We start from the raw sequence: 15802 nt of genomic DNA, 5'->3' as shown, positions 1-15802 counted from the left end.
TATGTTTCCGCTTCGGCTGGAGACTAACCTACCTAATCTTAAATGTAGTGCATTACTGGGACCTACTGTAAAAATTATTCAAAAAATATTCATCAGTTATCTTAGTAAACAAGCTACGCTTACTTTGGGGCTAGATGGCCATGTGTGTATCGTCGATATATATTTATTTATATTTATTATGATTAGCGCTTTTGTACTTAAATCCAAACTAAACTTTGCTTAGCTTTCTGTTACTAATTAGTACGTATAAGACGTGATTTAAGAACAGGTTAGTTGTAAAAGCTTTCCCTAATGAAACTGCTTGTTACGGCAACAGGGAACGGTCCAAGTGGACCGCAAATAGCTCTTTTACTAGCTACTGTCATCAAACTAGCTTGAGGTCATTTACAACCACAATAGAAGAGGTTAACTTAAGGTAGGAAGATAGTTACATCTTTACCATTGCGGTGTACTGCACAATCCCGTTTCAAATTCCGGTATTGTTAATTCCAAACTAGCACGTTTAATAGGCAATATAAAATTAGTTATTCGTTTATAGGATATACAATTTTACCATAAACTACCGGTTGACATCTTGGAGATGTTCTCTTAATAAATTTATGCAAGCTCTATATGAACGTAAGCTTATAGAAAAGTTATGTTATTTCGTAAACGATAGGAGAGCTATGAATGATTGTTATCTGCTATAGATTGCTATTTAAATAGTATTAAGTGATAATACATTAGTATTAACAATAAAAATAACACCTGCCTTAGAACATTGAGGGCTTCTTCTTGGACAAGGACTAATGTATGTAACCCTCGTAGCGTTAGTTCTAAGTTTAGAATTTAACAATGCAGCTATCACCAATATTATTATTAACATTACAAATTTGTTTGTAAGTTCGCATCAAAAGTGACTTCTATGGGCTTATTTGAATAAATAAATGTTTTTTTTTTCTATATAGACTAAAACAGGTTAGTTTTAAACGGGCATGGATTTGATGTATCTCCAAAATCTTAGAGGTTTGTGCCGGGGATCTAAATCGTCCGCCTGAAAAGAAAGCCGACGTGTTGCTCCTAGTCAATATAAATATGCTGCCTTAGACTTTTTACACTTTTTACTTATTGCAGTATAACCGTTTGTCAATAAAGATGACTTGTAACGTCAAAGTATTATAAACAATGGTTTTTAGAGGTGATAGCCCAGTAGGAAGGACTTTGACTTAACTTTCGGGTTCCGAGTTCGAATCCCAGCACAAACCTACAACTTTTTTAAGTTATGTGCGTTTTGAACAATTAAAATATCATTTGCTTCAACGGTGAAGGAAAAAATTGTGAAGAAACCTGCATGCCTAAGAGTTCTCTATAATGTTCTCAAAGGTAAGTGGAGTCCACCAATCCGTACTGGGCCAGCGTGTTGGACCCCTTCTCATTGTTGGAGGAGACACGTGCCCTATAGTGGGCCGGAAATGGATTGATATGATGATGATGACAGTTACATTGTGTAATCAGCATATGATTGCGAGGACAATATTTTTTTTATATTTTTATGTTTTGATTTTCCCTACGCCAAACGTAGAGAAGGAAGAGATCGCTGTGGCGATAATACCTCCTTTCCACGCTTAAATGCTTCTATATGTTTCATTGTGTACCTAGATTGTAAAAAATGTGTGTGTGCAATAAAGTATTCAAACGATAAACAATGTACAGGGCTAATATCGCAACACCAGCTTTTCAGCTCATACTATTGTAAGCCTGCTGATATAAGCGCATTTTAAGCTAAGTCCTGTGATTACCATACTCGCTGCTTTGAAGCAAGACCAAACCAATACGTCCAGAACGCTTCCGCAGTGGCGTGCAAGTTTATGAACTGAGTTTTATTTGTCGCAACCATGTACACGGGCGCTTTGGTTTGATCTTTCCTTTAAAAGTAATGCACTTTTGCACTTTACGCAATAAATGAAATCATGGTCTGCATGCGAGGAAATCTTATGCAAAATAGGGTTCTTAGCGTGGCTGCGTTTTGCCTTAGGTGGAGATGTGATATTTATTTTGGATGAGACACATTTTGAGACGATATTTCTGGGATGCGGCGTTTAGGAACGTTTAGGAACATTTCGTGAAAACTGTTAGCAAATGACACATTAAAATTTTTTGAAACTATTTGAAAACTACTATTAACTATTTGAAATTATTTGAAACAAGTATTTCGACACTTCTCTGTGTCACTCTCTGTAGCTTTCTCTCTTGTAGCATAATACATTTAGAAAATGGACGCTATAGTAAAGTGCTCATGCTAATTTCATAATGTTATTTAAGTATCCCTAAATGCCGAACATACTCAATATTTAGCAACATGATAGAGAGTAAAGAAAAATATATTAGAATACCTCATAAAAATATGGGGAAGTGCGTATGAAAGAAACAAAATAATTCATATTTCTCAAAACAAACTCTAGAAAACCTTGTTCCAACTTGACTATCGTTATCTAATCAATACTTCGTATTTTTTTTTAATCGCTATAATCTATACTACTATACTAATAATATTATAGAGGCAAAGACTAAAAATATAATAGAAAGAGAATTGTAAAGAGAACTATATATTTCACTTTGTTCTCGCTCTCTTTCTTTTTTCCTTCTTTCGAGTGCTAAGCCGATACGGTTCTGTATAGAGTTTGAGAGCATTGTAGTTTCTAAACTGGTGATTTTCTAGATTCCAGTCACAAAATCAATATTCAAAGTTCAGTCGACTTGAAGTTAGGTAGTAGATACACTATAATGACACTGCAAAAAAACGATGGTTCTCTCGTGGGTTTTCTAGGATTAAAAATTGTATTAATGGTATATGATTAACTCCTGTACGCGGCAACACCGTATGTGGTAGATATCTATACTATCTCGGATAGTTAATTCAAAAGAGAAGCATACAAATGACGTCATCAGATTTTAAGACGAAATACCAACAATTGCAGCTAGTGCAATCTGATTCACGAGAAATATGCGAAGCTTTCTGCATATGCGTGGAGTTTGCGGAGTACAATTAATGTGCAATCAGCTTTATTTATGAACACTCATAGTGTTTAGGCGCCCACTCGCTCACTCAGTAACCATATACATTTATCACTACCTCGGATTATTGCTTATTGGTTCAACTTGCTTCCAGTACCCATAAAAATATAATCGAATGAGGGATTTGTGCTATTCATTTTAAGACCGAAATAAAAATCGAGTAGACATGTATACAACTGAGCGATATGTATCTAAAAAGAGTATTTTTATTATAAAAGAGTATATTTACTTTGGTAGAGCTGTGAAATGTGTCTTATGAGGAAAAAAAATATTATAAGGATCTCAAATAGCACTCTCACTACGACTACTTGTAAATTAAAAAACATATATTAAAAAAAAATGCTTTTTACTAGAGGACTAATTCTAAGAGGCCTAATCCTACTGCAAAAGATAATTTTATTATCGGGAAACTAAAATTTGTACCACATTGTCTCTCTAACACACAGCTTATTTAATTCGAGGAAGTAAATATTGTGAGTGGCAATATAAAACCACAATAAGCTACACAAAATCTTTAACTATTATCTTTCAATAGAGTTGCGCAGCGCGCGACTTATCTAGCTATTAAATCGACATTCAGAAGCTATGCGGCTTTAATTCCCTGCGTGCACGCTACGCCAACAAACACTTTACAATGAGTCGGATATATGACAAATAACGTTTTGATTGGGCACTCATCTAGCAAATGTTTCGTAAGCATGTTACGGTTAATAAAATATAACTAAATAATACTCGTATTCGGATAAGGGAACAGGGTGTCCCGATCCCCTACACTTCTTCCGTGCTGGGACGTCCCGGTCCGAAGTGTAAAACACCGGCACACCCCTTATTGGAGGAGCCCCACATAAGCTACGTCATGCCCAAGGTACAGGGTAGTCTTTTCCACCATGATAAAACAAAAAGGTGATAATGGAAGGAATTTGAAACTATGGAAAAAATTTGATAAATGACAAATAACGTCTTGATCGCGCACCAGAGTGCGTAAATTGTGTTGGACGCTTTAGTTTAGCAATGCTTTTTCTAGTCCTGAATGAAGCGGACTGAATACGGCTTGCAAATCCTGCGGGAATTCGGTATTTTTTCTAATAAGTATACCCTAATCACAAAAAAATCGCTTATTAACAATAACACCAAGAAAGTAAGAACGCAATAGGATAATTCTTAAATTACACTGATTCCATATATTGACCGTAACATTGATAATGCTCAGATACAACACTTCATTTTATTGCAGTTTATAAGTGATTTGTGTAATTTTTACAATTCTTAGATATTGAACAATGCGCAGACGAAATAAACATGACAAATGATGTTTTGATAAGACCCTGGCCTTACAAAGTATTGTATAGGTACCTACACGTAAAAAATACATCCGTATTACATTTTTGGAAGTAAACTTACTAGCATGATAAAAATACTATTACAATTTGTCCACAAAGCTGGGAACTAAACTTAGACAGGCTGAAAAGCAATGTTATATTTTTCTTTATGTTCCCTTTAGAAAAGGATATTAATAATTTTACACCTTTCAATTTAGTTTTGTTTCGAATTAAATAAAATGGAATTTACACCATTCATACCCAAATAAAAAAATATACATAGCATGTTTTTTCTTTAAAATATAAATATAACCTTAAATAAACTATTTAAAACTAAATAAAATCTAAAACGTCCTCGAAACCACCGCAGCGAGGCACAGTCCCTAAGATGCTGGCAGCATTGCCCCTTTGGATGGCCAAACTAATTCGTTGGCCAAGGAAACTGCCCGCTCTAGGATCACCGGTAGACTCGATAACACTTTTCGATAATTCTTTGAAAAGGGCTCTTGCATCCGGACGCATGTTTTTTTCTACAGTGCTAATAAACTTATTCTTATATACCTAAATAAGCTCTTCGGAAATTCTTCATGTTCTAATTGTAGTTATATAATAATATTTTGACAATCCATCATCACCTTCGTAAGTTTATCAATATCCTACCGATAGATACAGATGAAGACAGATATATAGAGCTGAACCTCCACGCTGCTCGAATACAGCTTGATGGGCTTTAACTTAACGTGCTCTGCAAGGCCTAAACGTTTTAAATTCGAATGTAGAACCTGGTAGTGTTGTTTAACTAACTAACTAATAACGATGCAGTACTAACTACAGTACAATCAACCCTATGGTACTTATTACCTGCCATTGACCTGCTCCATTCAACAAGTTATCTTGGTCGTATTTTCGAAATCGGTTTAATATTAATATTCATATCGTATCATAATGGAAACCAGTCTATAAGAATGATGTAGTCATCCGCATCGTTATTACGTTCAGTAATGAACACGGTGTGATGAACTTTCATATCGGATCAAAGGTGGGCCATGACATTTTAAGCCACTCGATATATCTCATTGCCTACCTTCTTCACTAGACTGTCCCAATTCACAGGGACTTATGATAATCTCGATTTCGTATCACAAAAAGGTGGCCTCTTAAATCATATAACAACAAGTCACTTAAGAACGTTCATTCGTTTCGATTGCGCTCTTCAAAAACTTCTCATCAAATTATCGAATTCTTCAATGAATAACAGCAATGTACTTATTGCTGTTTACAAAGATATAGTTTACCTAATGCAAAATTTTGATTTCACTGTTGATTGGATTGAATAAAATAATATTTTCTTTTCTATAACGTATATGTTTAAGTAAATAGTTTGAAATGTTTAGTCGAAAGGTAAGAATAATTCGTTTGAGCAGTTGAATGCTTACGGCTGGTTTTTAAGCGCAGTCACAGCAGTGAAACACATGCAATGATGTTGATTAATGCATCCATTTCAATCAATCAATATAAGGTTATATTACAAACTCTAAAGTATCTCTGTTTGTCTGTTACCTTCTCACCTCTTAACTACCGAGCCGATTTTGATAAAATTTGGTAAGGCGTTTGATTTCATCCTGCGGAAGGATAAGCAAAATTAAAACAAACGTGAATAAATTCGCAGGAAACAGTTAGCCTAGAAGTTTGAAGACGAATAACAATCCATCAATGCAAATTTGATAAAATTTCGGATTTCTTGTTCCTATGTTTTGGCCTTAATCAATCGTTGCTATTGGCTCATGCATTTAAAAACCAGCCGATTAGCAAACTATGATATTTGCAGTACCTATGCTATTTACAATGTCGTCTTCTTTAAAAGTTAAAATAGATGTGTTAGAATTTCTTATAACAATCGACACTCAAAAATGTATCGACCAAGCTCTTCAAATAACCCTAAAAATGCACATCGAATAATGTGTAGCCCACTTTAAAAGCCCTTTGAAAAATGTCCAGTCATTGTAAAATGAGTAGTGAATATGTCATTTGATTTCGGGTTAAGTGTCAGACAAACTCGTCCGGGACGGGGCGTGTTCGGAAACAGGACTCTTAAATATTCATGGAGGTAGTCGGCGACAAAATGCTTTTCATCGGTCCTATGGTGCTAGCATGCGCGCCATCTGAAAAATAGCTCTACCCGATGCTCGTATTTTTTCTATTGAGATAGACGAGATAATCCGTAGACATAGCTCTCTCGTGGTGCGCATGCTAGCCCTACTGGTACGGCCACCCGACGTGCGAGTTATGGCCCACGGTTCCGGAGTCGATGCGCATCCATACATCCTCTTGTACAAATCTAGTCAACAACGAAACAATTCCTTTAACCACTTTGTTAATACTTTACTGCTTTATGCGACTCTATGAAAATTGTATATTTACTTAGGGAAAGTATAATATAATGAAGTCTACTGTTCATAATTTATATATAATGGAAGTTTGTTTGTCCATCTTTGTCCCCCTGCGCTTCTGAGAGCATGAAGTGACCGGTAGTTATAACTAAAAATGTGACCCCAGAACCTGTGTTGCAGCAGCGTGGATGGTCTCCATAACTCTCGCTCCTACAAGTAAGGAGACCTTTGCCAAGCAGTGGGAAATTAAATGACTTTAGATTATGTTGATGATACAACTTAGACATAGGCAACACAAATCGAATTATTAACTAAAAATTTTCCCACGTAAACATTGTTTTAATTTAAACATATTTTATTTCAAGAAATGTATGGCCTACGGGCATTTTATACTTGCTGTAATAAGATAAAAAAGAAAAAGATATTAATCTATTCTGTTCCTAAACTTATAAAGACATAGTTCATCAACTTGAATGTAATGGAATTCAGTTTTACGACTCTATTCTGAGACATAATTTTCTTTCACTCTTTCGCTCGGTTACTTATAAAGTCGTGCTGGGCGAATCATGATTATTATGCGACAGCGGCGACCAAGTCAGGGATATTCATGAGTCTGTAGTTATACCGTCTTTATTGGATCTTAACAGGTTGGCTTTATTTTGCCCAATAATTTTATTCAATGCAGTTATTACGTGTTATATATGAGTGTTATTACCACATTCCCACACTTGTTGCTGCATATTATTACGATATTTCGCTTTTTTTGTCATTTAATTTATCACATATTTCCGTATGTCATAACAGCATAATGCAGCCTACTTAAACACATAGACATTCTTACGTATATATCAGGTATAGTGAAGTAAGTTTTAAGTATGGTGTAGGTATATTATATGTGCTATTCGGTCCAGAGAAAGACAGCGTATTTATGCGTTCAAAATACAGTCACGTAACTTTAACCTCCAGGTTAGGTTAGTTAAACACACAAATAATTTTTATTTTTAAACTAATTAGTAATACAGAATTAATGATAAAGAACAAAGAGACATAGAAAAGAGAACAGAAAAAAATCACGATCCTCATAATATCATGAGGTACCGTAAAAAGAGCGACGCTATTTAGATATACTCACTATGTAATAGTTGCTTAAAACGATTAAAAAGATGAGTTTAGTTTACACAAGTAATTATAAAGCTGATGTCAATTTCACAGTTCTCACAATAAATCACAAAGTCAAAGGTCACCGCCTAATTGCGCGGCGTTATCGACATATTGGAGCGCTCCGGGAGAGAGAATTTATCAATAATATATAATTAAAATTATTTAGGCGGTCCATAACTTTTAAATATGTTCTTTTACGATCCATAAGAGTAGAACCTTCCTATTGATTATTGAAAAACTAGCTTTCGCCCGCGACTTTGTCCGCGTTAAAATGTATTGTACATCACCGGAGTGCAAGCTAGATGTGGATCATATTTCATCAAAATCGGCTTAACTTTTGAGCATTTATAATAATAATATGAAAGTATACAATGCTAGGAAAATGGGGATATTATATTATTCATAATAATCAAAAACTTATGTTCCTGAGATAAATATTTTTAAAGAAAAAACTGTTATATATACGCTGTGATAACCATAATAACAGCTATGCTTACATTAAAGGTCAATGAAAAATGGGGTTTAGTGGTAGTTTTTGCGGCAGAGCTCGTCCGGCGAAGTATATACCGCCATGCCTAGATGCGCCATGTTGTTACGTATTGTAATACGATTTCAAATCACTAAAATCAGTCGCTAAGGTTGTCAAAGCATCCCCAAAGAGTTGTATCACCATTTCGTCTCTAATAAACTCCACTTAAAACTTTACACAAACGCAGTTGCGAGTTTAATCTAGTTGTTAATAAAAACGGTTTACTAATGGTACATAAAAGAACAAGCCAGTCTCATCGTGTCCCCGAGGCGAATTATTACACATTCACCGCGAGAGGTCCATGCCCGTCATTAGCCGGGACATTTTTATTCCTCTCTCTTTAATTTCCGTCAGTGGACATAAATGATGGTGCTAGTATTGCAGCAGCGCCGCAGGGACGCTGAAGTTATCTTAGCATACTGTGTTGTCATAGATTATAAAAAAACAAAAGAACGTCAACCAACTTCTGTATTGATAGCGTTTCTATTGTGGCGATTTTACCGGTGTTTTAATTTTTACCTACTCACTTTAGTTCATATATAAAACTTATTGTGATGACACTTCCACGTTTGACGTGAATGATAAGAAGCAATTAAAAAATAAATGGACACAATCAAATTACTCGTTTCTGATATATACAATTTTGTATATTTGTTTGAGTTAATATTTCGTAAGTCAGTTTCCATATTTTTTGACTGACTGATGTGATGAAACTTTAACCATAAACATTTACTTATTTAAAGTATGTAGGGATCCACTAAAAACCTGGTTTAACATCGAGTCTATATCAATCTTAGTGTAATATAAGTGTCCCATTTCCCGGTTGTATCACCAGGAATTGTAGTTGAAAGAAGTCCGAAAACCTCAACTGCGCGTTGCAAAAGGTATCCATGATGTTTCTGTACGATAAGAAGGGTGGTTCTGTGAAAGAATTAGGGTATGTATGATATAGGACATAAATCATAAAACTAAGTTTAGTTTTACAAAAAAAAATACCTGTTTCATATGAATTAACAACTTTTATGGCGTTACATCAGGGATGACATTCTGGATAGGCATTCACAAAACCATCGACCAGGACAATGGAGGAGTAGGAAATAGCTGGCATTATCTAGTCCAATATATAATTTTGTTACACCATTAAACATTCCATACTTTCAGTTCTTGTCCGGTCAATTAAATGAGTGAGTCGTGGATATTTAATGAAATAAATACTGTTAAAATTTATAAATTACTGTTTGACTGTGATACTGCTCCGTTATGTAAGTATTCGTGACCTGTCACATACATTAACCGTTACGCATTTATTATGCATACTTAATCATACCTGTTAAACGGTGATAGTCTAGTTAAAGCAATGATTGCCTAGTGGTTACAACTTCGCCTTCAGTTTCGGGGAGCCGAGTTCGACCCATCACACACCTCTTACTTTTCTAAGTTATGTGCGTTTTAAGTAATTAAAAAAAATTCAAAATCCATTTATTTCAAGTAGCCCTAATATAAGCACTTTTGAAACATCAAGTGTGTCTGTGTGTAGTGACTCTACCAACGGTTCGGAAGGCAGATTCTACCGAAGAAGCCAGCAAGTAACTCAGCAGTTGCTCTTTTCCAATATCAACAATTTACATTTTACATTTTAAAATTCATTTTTCTATCTTGTGGGAGATGAAAGCGGAGCCGGATGCTTCCAAGCAACCTTGTCATTAAGAAATTCATCAATTGTATAATAACCTCGCTGTAATAAATGTGTGCTTAACACATTCTTTAAACTTATGCATTGGTAGGTCCAAAATTACCTTAGGAATCATATTATAATAGCGTATACTCAATCCCACAAATGACTTCTGCACCTTTCGCAGACAATATGCAGATGTCACTAATTTATGTCCATTTCTTGTAAGTCGACTGTTTATATTCACTTTTTGGTTATATAGACAAATATGTTGTCTTACAAATACGATATTGTTATAAATATATGTTATGTATTAAAATATCACTTGCTTTAATGGTGAAAGAATAACATCGTGAGGAATCCTGCACGCCTGAGAGTTCTCCATAATGTTCTCAAAGGCGTGTGAAGATCACCAATTCACGTTGGACCAGCGTGGTGAACTAAGGTCTAAACCCTTCTCCTAAACATCATGTCATCTTAACATATCATAGAGTTAATACCACTTACAATCGATATTATTTAGTAGTAGTGTGCCTACCGACAAAAGACATCGACACTAAAGGGGTCCGCTACCGTCTGACGCTCACCGACGCTATCTGAACAGCCTATAATGATCTGAATGTAAGCAGATAAAACGTTCTAAACAACGCGGAGTGGCGAAGTGCATTTACAGCGTCATTGTAAGGTTCAACAGTAAGCTATCTGATAACATGGCACTAAGTGGCCGGGCGCTCGCAACGTACGCGTACGGTTGATGAATTATACAAACACCAATCAGTTAATTATTTTATTCACGTCGCTCAACTTCTTATCTGTCTTTGTGTTCGACATAATTGATATGTTAAGTCGATGGAACAATCGCACCGTCAAGCGGGAGATAGGCTTCGCATACGCTTCTCATGAGATTCAAAAGCACCGCTCGGTGTCCGATCTGACTATTTTACGTCCCGTTCGACACAAAGAACTATCTTAACATAACGTCATACGTTGGTTTACTATTGTGTGTTATGTAAGCCCATTGATGTCCTTATTAAGTATCAAATCGGAGTCAAATACGGGGAACATACTGTCACTTACTTAATTTTTAGCTTGCTTTCATATCATTGTTTTTGCATTAATTTATTCAATGTTTCCATTATGAGCAATTGTAAGTACATTTCTATGACACACATGAGTAACTTAAAAGTCGCAAAAATCTCATAGCGAAAAATTATATCCCCCGATTATATCCCCTGACAAGCGATATAATTAACGTGCCCACCTGCTAAAGGACGGGAACATGGAATAGGAGAAGTTTCTCCCCTTTTATTATTACAAATATATTATTTGGATATTATTTCCACTTGTGTGCCAGTGCTCTGAGAGTTGATAAAGTTGTGGGATAAAATAGATTTTTTTATCCTTTCCCCGAGGAGATTATTGTCTCCTTCCCGTGCTAGCCGTGCTGGTTTCTTCTATTCTTAACCATCTAAACTATATCTAATTAAAGACCGAGTATATCTAGGTAATGCTCAAAATCCATTCAAAACACTATTATTACGTATTTTGTACAGAATACAGTTTTTAAGTTTTATTTTTTCCACTACAAGTTAGCCCTTGACTGTAATCTCACCTGATGGTAAGTGTACCTGATGATGCAGTCTAATATGGTAGCGGGCTGACCTTTTAGGGAGTATCCCATATATTTAAACCATAGTCGGTTTCGCGACATCTTACCGGAACGCGAAATTGCTTAGCCGCACATCTTTGTCGGTAGGGTGGTAACTAGCCACGGCCGAAGCCTCCCACTAGAGCACACCAGCGAAAATTCAGAAATTAAAATTCCTCGTACGCATTAGTACGCATACGTATTCCTAGTACGCATAGTTTATATGCATTTTTAACAGTCTTATAGAGCCTGTTGCAACAGTTTTGTTAGACAAATCCTATAGGAACAGTGGTATTTTTTAATACACACGGCACCGTGCCATGCACGATAATTCTAATCCTAACGTGCGATGAATATGATCCTTTTGTACGTCCAAACATGGCATCTATTCGCTGCCATATTGAATTTTGTTTACTTTAATAGACAATCAACATGAAACCTAAATACCCACGACAACCAGATAAAACTTTAAGGTGCATATTATAATTTCTTTATTTGTTTACACCAAAATATTAAGCTATTTTCAGTGCTCTGATACCAAGGCATCAGGAACTGTTGAGTTTACAATGCACTATTGCAAAGCCATCACATCACTGATGTGTCTTGTTGCCGCACATTTCAGCAAATGAAAAGCTTATTGTGCTCTGTACATAATTAAGCTTCGCGCAATGCATGCTTCTATCACATAGCTATTTTTATAATTAGCTAACAATGTTTATCGACACTTATAAAAATCAACACATGCTATTAGCTCAGGCCTTTCTTAAAACTTTCCTCACGCCGTCAGGTAAAAAGCTACTCTGTCGATACTAAAAAGTTTGGTGCGATTGTAAAAATCGTGTTAGCTTTGGATAATTGCCAGTTGAGCATAATTAATAAGTGGCGCACGCGCTGACACCGTGGGTCGTAAACATTCCGCCTCGGATTTATTTGCCTCCATAAGACGCGGCAATTAAGTCATACCCTTTTAAAGTGCCTCTGCCTCGGCCGTCCGAACGACTTAACTTATCTGAAATGCATAGGATTGAATTATTAGTAGCAATTAAAGACGTCTCAAAATATGTGTTATCAATATTTTAATACAGTAGCTGCTTATATATTTAAATTTTATGTACGCGTGACTGAGTTCATTATAGAAATATTCTCGGCGTCAATATGGTAATGATGGTCTTTAGATTAACTGCTCAGTGATTAATATTTTTTTATTTACTATTTTTTAAATAAATTTAAAAAAAAACGCTTTTGAACAGCGTTTAAGTAAAAGTTATTTCCATTTTCTTTAGCTACGAGCTAAAACGTCAAACATTTACATACATATATGGATAATAATTATAATTTATAGAATATTCTCGACTAAAGTCATTGTACAGACACGAATAATTGATTTCGAATAAAACTAAGTCAATGTGCAAGCTTCCATTTTCCGTTCTTGAAATGTTATGATGGCCTCGGTAAACCCTGGTGACTGGCTAGGGTTTGACGCTATCCAAATGTAGACGGGATGCTAGCTGTAGAAGAAGAAGAAGCTTGGTTTAGCTTTAAAGCGGTAAAGTCCCACTGTCGGGCACAGGCCTCCTGCCTCATCAAAAAGAGGGTAACGCTGCTTCAGGGTGAGTTAGGAGGCTTTAACGATTATTTTTTACATATAAGTCATTATAACCGAGTACGATGGCTTAACGTGGTTTCCCGGAAGCTTAATTAACCCATTATCATCATATTAACCCATTACCCATTACATTAGGCCCACTATAGGGCACGGATCTCCCCCCACAATGAGTAGTAGTTATAGCCGTAGTCCACCACGCTGGCCCAGTGTGAATTGGTGGACTCCACACACGTTTGAGAGCATTATGTAGAGCTCTCAGGCATGCAGGTTTCCTCACTCTTTCTTTTTTTTGTTTCCTTCACCGATGAAGCAAGTGATATTTTAATAACATAAACGCACAGAACTTAATAAAGTTAGTTGCTTGCTGGGATTCGAACTCGGCTCACCGAAAGAGAAGTCGAGCTCGTACCCACTAGGCTATGGCCGCATTATCTTTATATATATATATATATATATATATATATATATGAAGAAAATCCCCAGTACGAGTTATAAAAAACTTAAGGATAGACATTGTAAGAGTTATAAAAAGCCTACCCATAAGTATTTATAACTCGTACTGGAGATTTTGATCATTTTATATCATAAGCATACCCTGTGCATACCCTCTATGCACGCCACTGTATATATATATATATGAATTGCTGTTCGTTAGTCTCACTAAAACTCGAGAACGGCTGGACCGATTTGGCTAATTTTGGTCTTGAAATTTTGTGTGTATATTGCAATAGGTTTCTGGTTGGTTTGAAAGCACAATCAGACCCGGTAGGTGGTTCTGCTTTACCGGACAGTACGATTTCTGCCGAGTCCACTAGTCTACATATATAAAAATGGAATGCTGTTCGTTAGTCTCACTAAAACACTCGAGTTTTAGTCTTGAATAAATAAAATATTTGTGGAAGTCCAGGGAAGGTTTGAACGGTGAGAATAATACTCAAAACGACAGCAATATGCATAATTATTCTGTACGTTTGTCACGCAATTCCTCTTATACAGCCGGACGGATTTCGATGGAATTTTGTGTGTGTATTTCAATGGGTTCCTGGATGGTTTGAAATTAAAATTGGACCCGGTAGGTGGCGCTGCTTTACCGAGCAAGACGACTTCTGCTGGTGCCGCTTCGATTATATAAATTACTTAACTCATATTCACTTTCGTGTAGCTAGAAAGAAATAGCATTAATTTTGAACAAGTTGGTATAATGCAGTTCATTATATGTGTTTTACGAGCTTTCTGATTCATTTCATAAAATGTGTTTCATTGATTGGGTCTACAAATTCATAAGCTATTCCACGGATTCTACATACACTATGTACTTATATATTACAATCACAAGAAGTAACCGGATTAGTAATCTTAAATGAGTCAATATTTTATACACTTAAATTTTATTTGAGAAATACAACCAAATAAAATCATCTTTTTCATTACAAAAGTAATACGCTCCAAGCACTTCAAAATGCAATTATTTATGTAATGTTATCGATGTTTTCTCTAATTTTACGACTTCCAATTTTAAACATCATATTATTTATAACTAGTTGTCACACACAACTTGGTCTGCTTTTACTTGGGTTGTTTAATACTGCCAAAGTTGTTTATTTTCCCGGGCTATAAAGTATAATATATCCGGATTGTGCAGGATAGAGCTATAAATGAAGTTTCAACAAAATCAGTTGAGGTGTTAGTTATAAGTAACAAATTTGTTTTCTAAATCCTGTGATTATCTGGGGCACGACGTATTTTTTTTTTTTTTTGGTTTTTTCCCGAAATCATAAATTATAAATAAACAAACAGACATATTTTAGCATTTATAATTTCTGTAGGTGCGATGGCCCTGGATTTCATAAAACTAATAAACGTTAAAACGTAGTACAGTGAAAATAATTAGGAGAGAGCACTCTATTTCCTAATCTCCATAAAGCCTTCAAAAGCTATGACGGCGATATCAAAAATATCCGAATCACACGTCATTGGTCCAATGGCTTGCATCTCGCAGGAATGCGTCCGGATTGTACCGAGCGGGATGGCGTTGGATTAATAATTTGTAAATATTAAATATTCATGAGATCGGCGCACGTCGCACAGGTCAAGCGTTCGTTTGGTTAATGCATCTTATTAATTCCCGACCGAAATACTCGGTTACAACACTCCTATGAAGTATAAGTCCGGTCACGTTAAAAAAGTATTTTAAAATAACCATACTGACTCTTTTAACAACAATGCACGTGATTCTGGACTGCAGAACAATGCAGCCTACCTAAAATCCTCAGCCACATTCCTGGCGGTCTTAAAAAACCTAGGCAGCCTGCTAGGCTTCTGGACCTTGGTTGGCTTGAGTGGCGAGCAACAACAGCGAGAAAATTCGACGCACAACAAGCGACGTGCGAAAAACAGCCCAAGAGTAGGAAAAAGATGAAGAA

Source organism: Pararge aegeria, chromosome 15 (assembly GCF_905163445.1).
Source record: "Pararge aegeria chromosome 15, ilParAegt1.1, whole genome shotgun sequence".
NCBI classification, from domain to species: Eukaryota; Metazoa; Arthropoda; class Insecta; order Lepidoptera; family Nymphalidae; genus Pararge; species Pararge aegeria.
The sequence above is the reverse complement of the archived record's forward strand: the minus strand, read 5'-3'. Positions refer to the sequence as shown.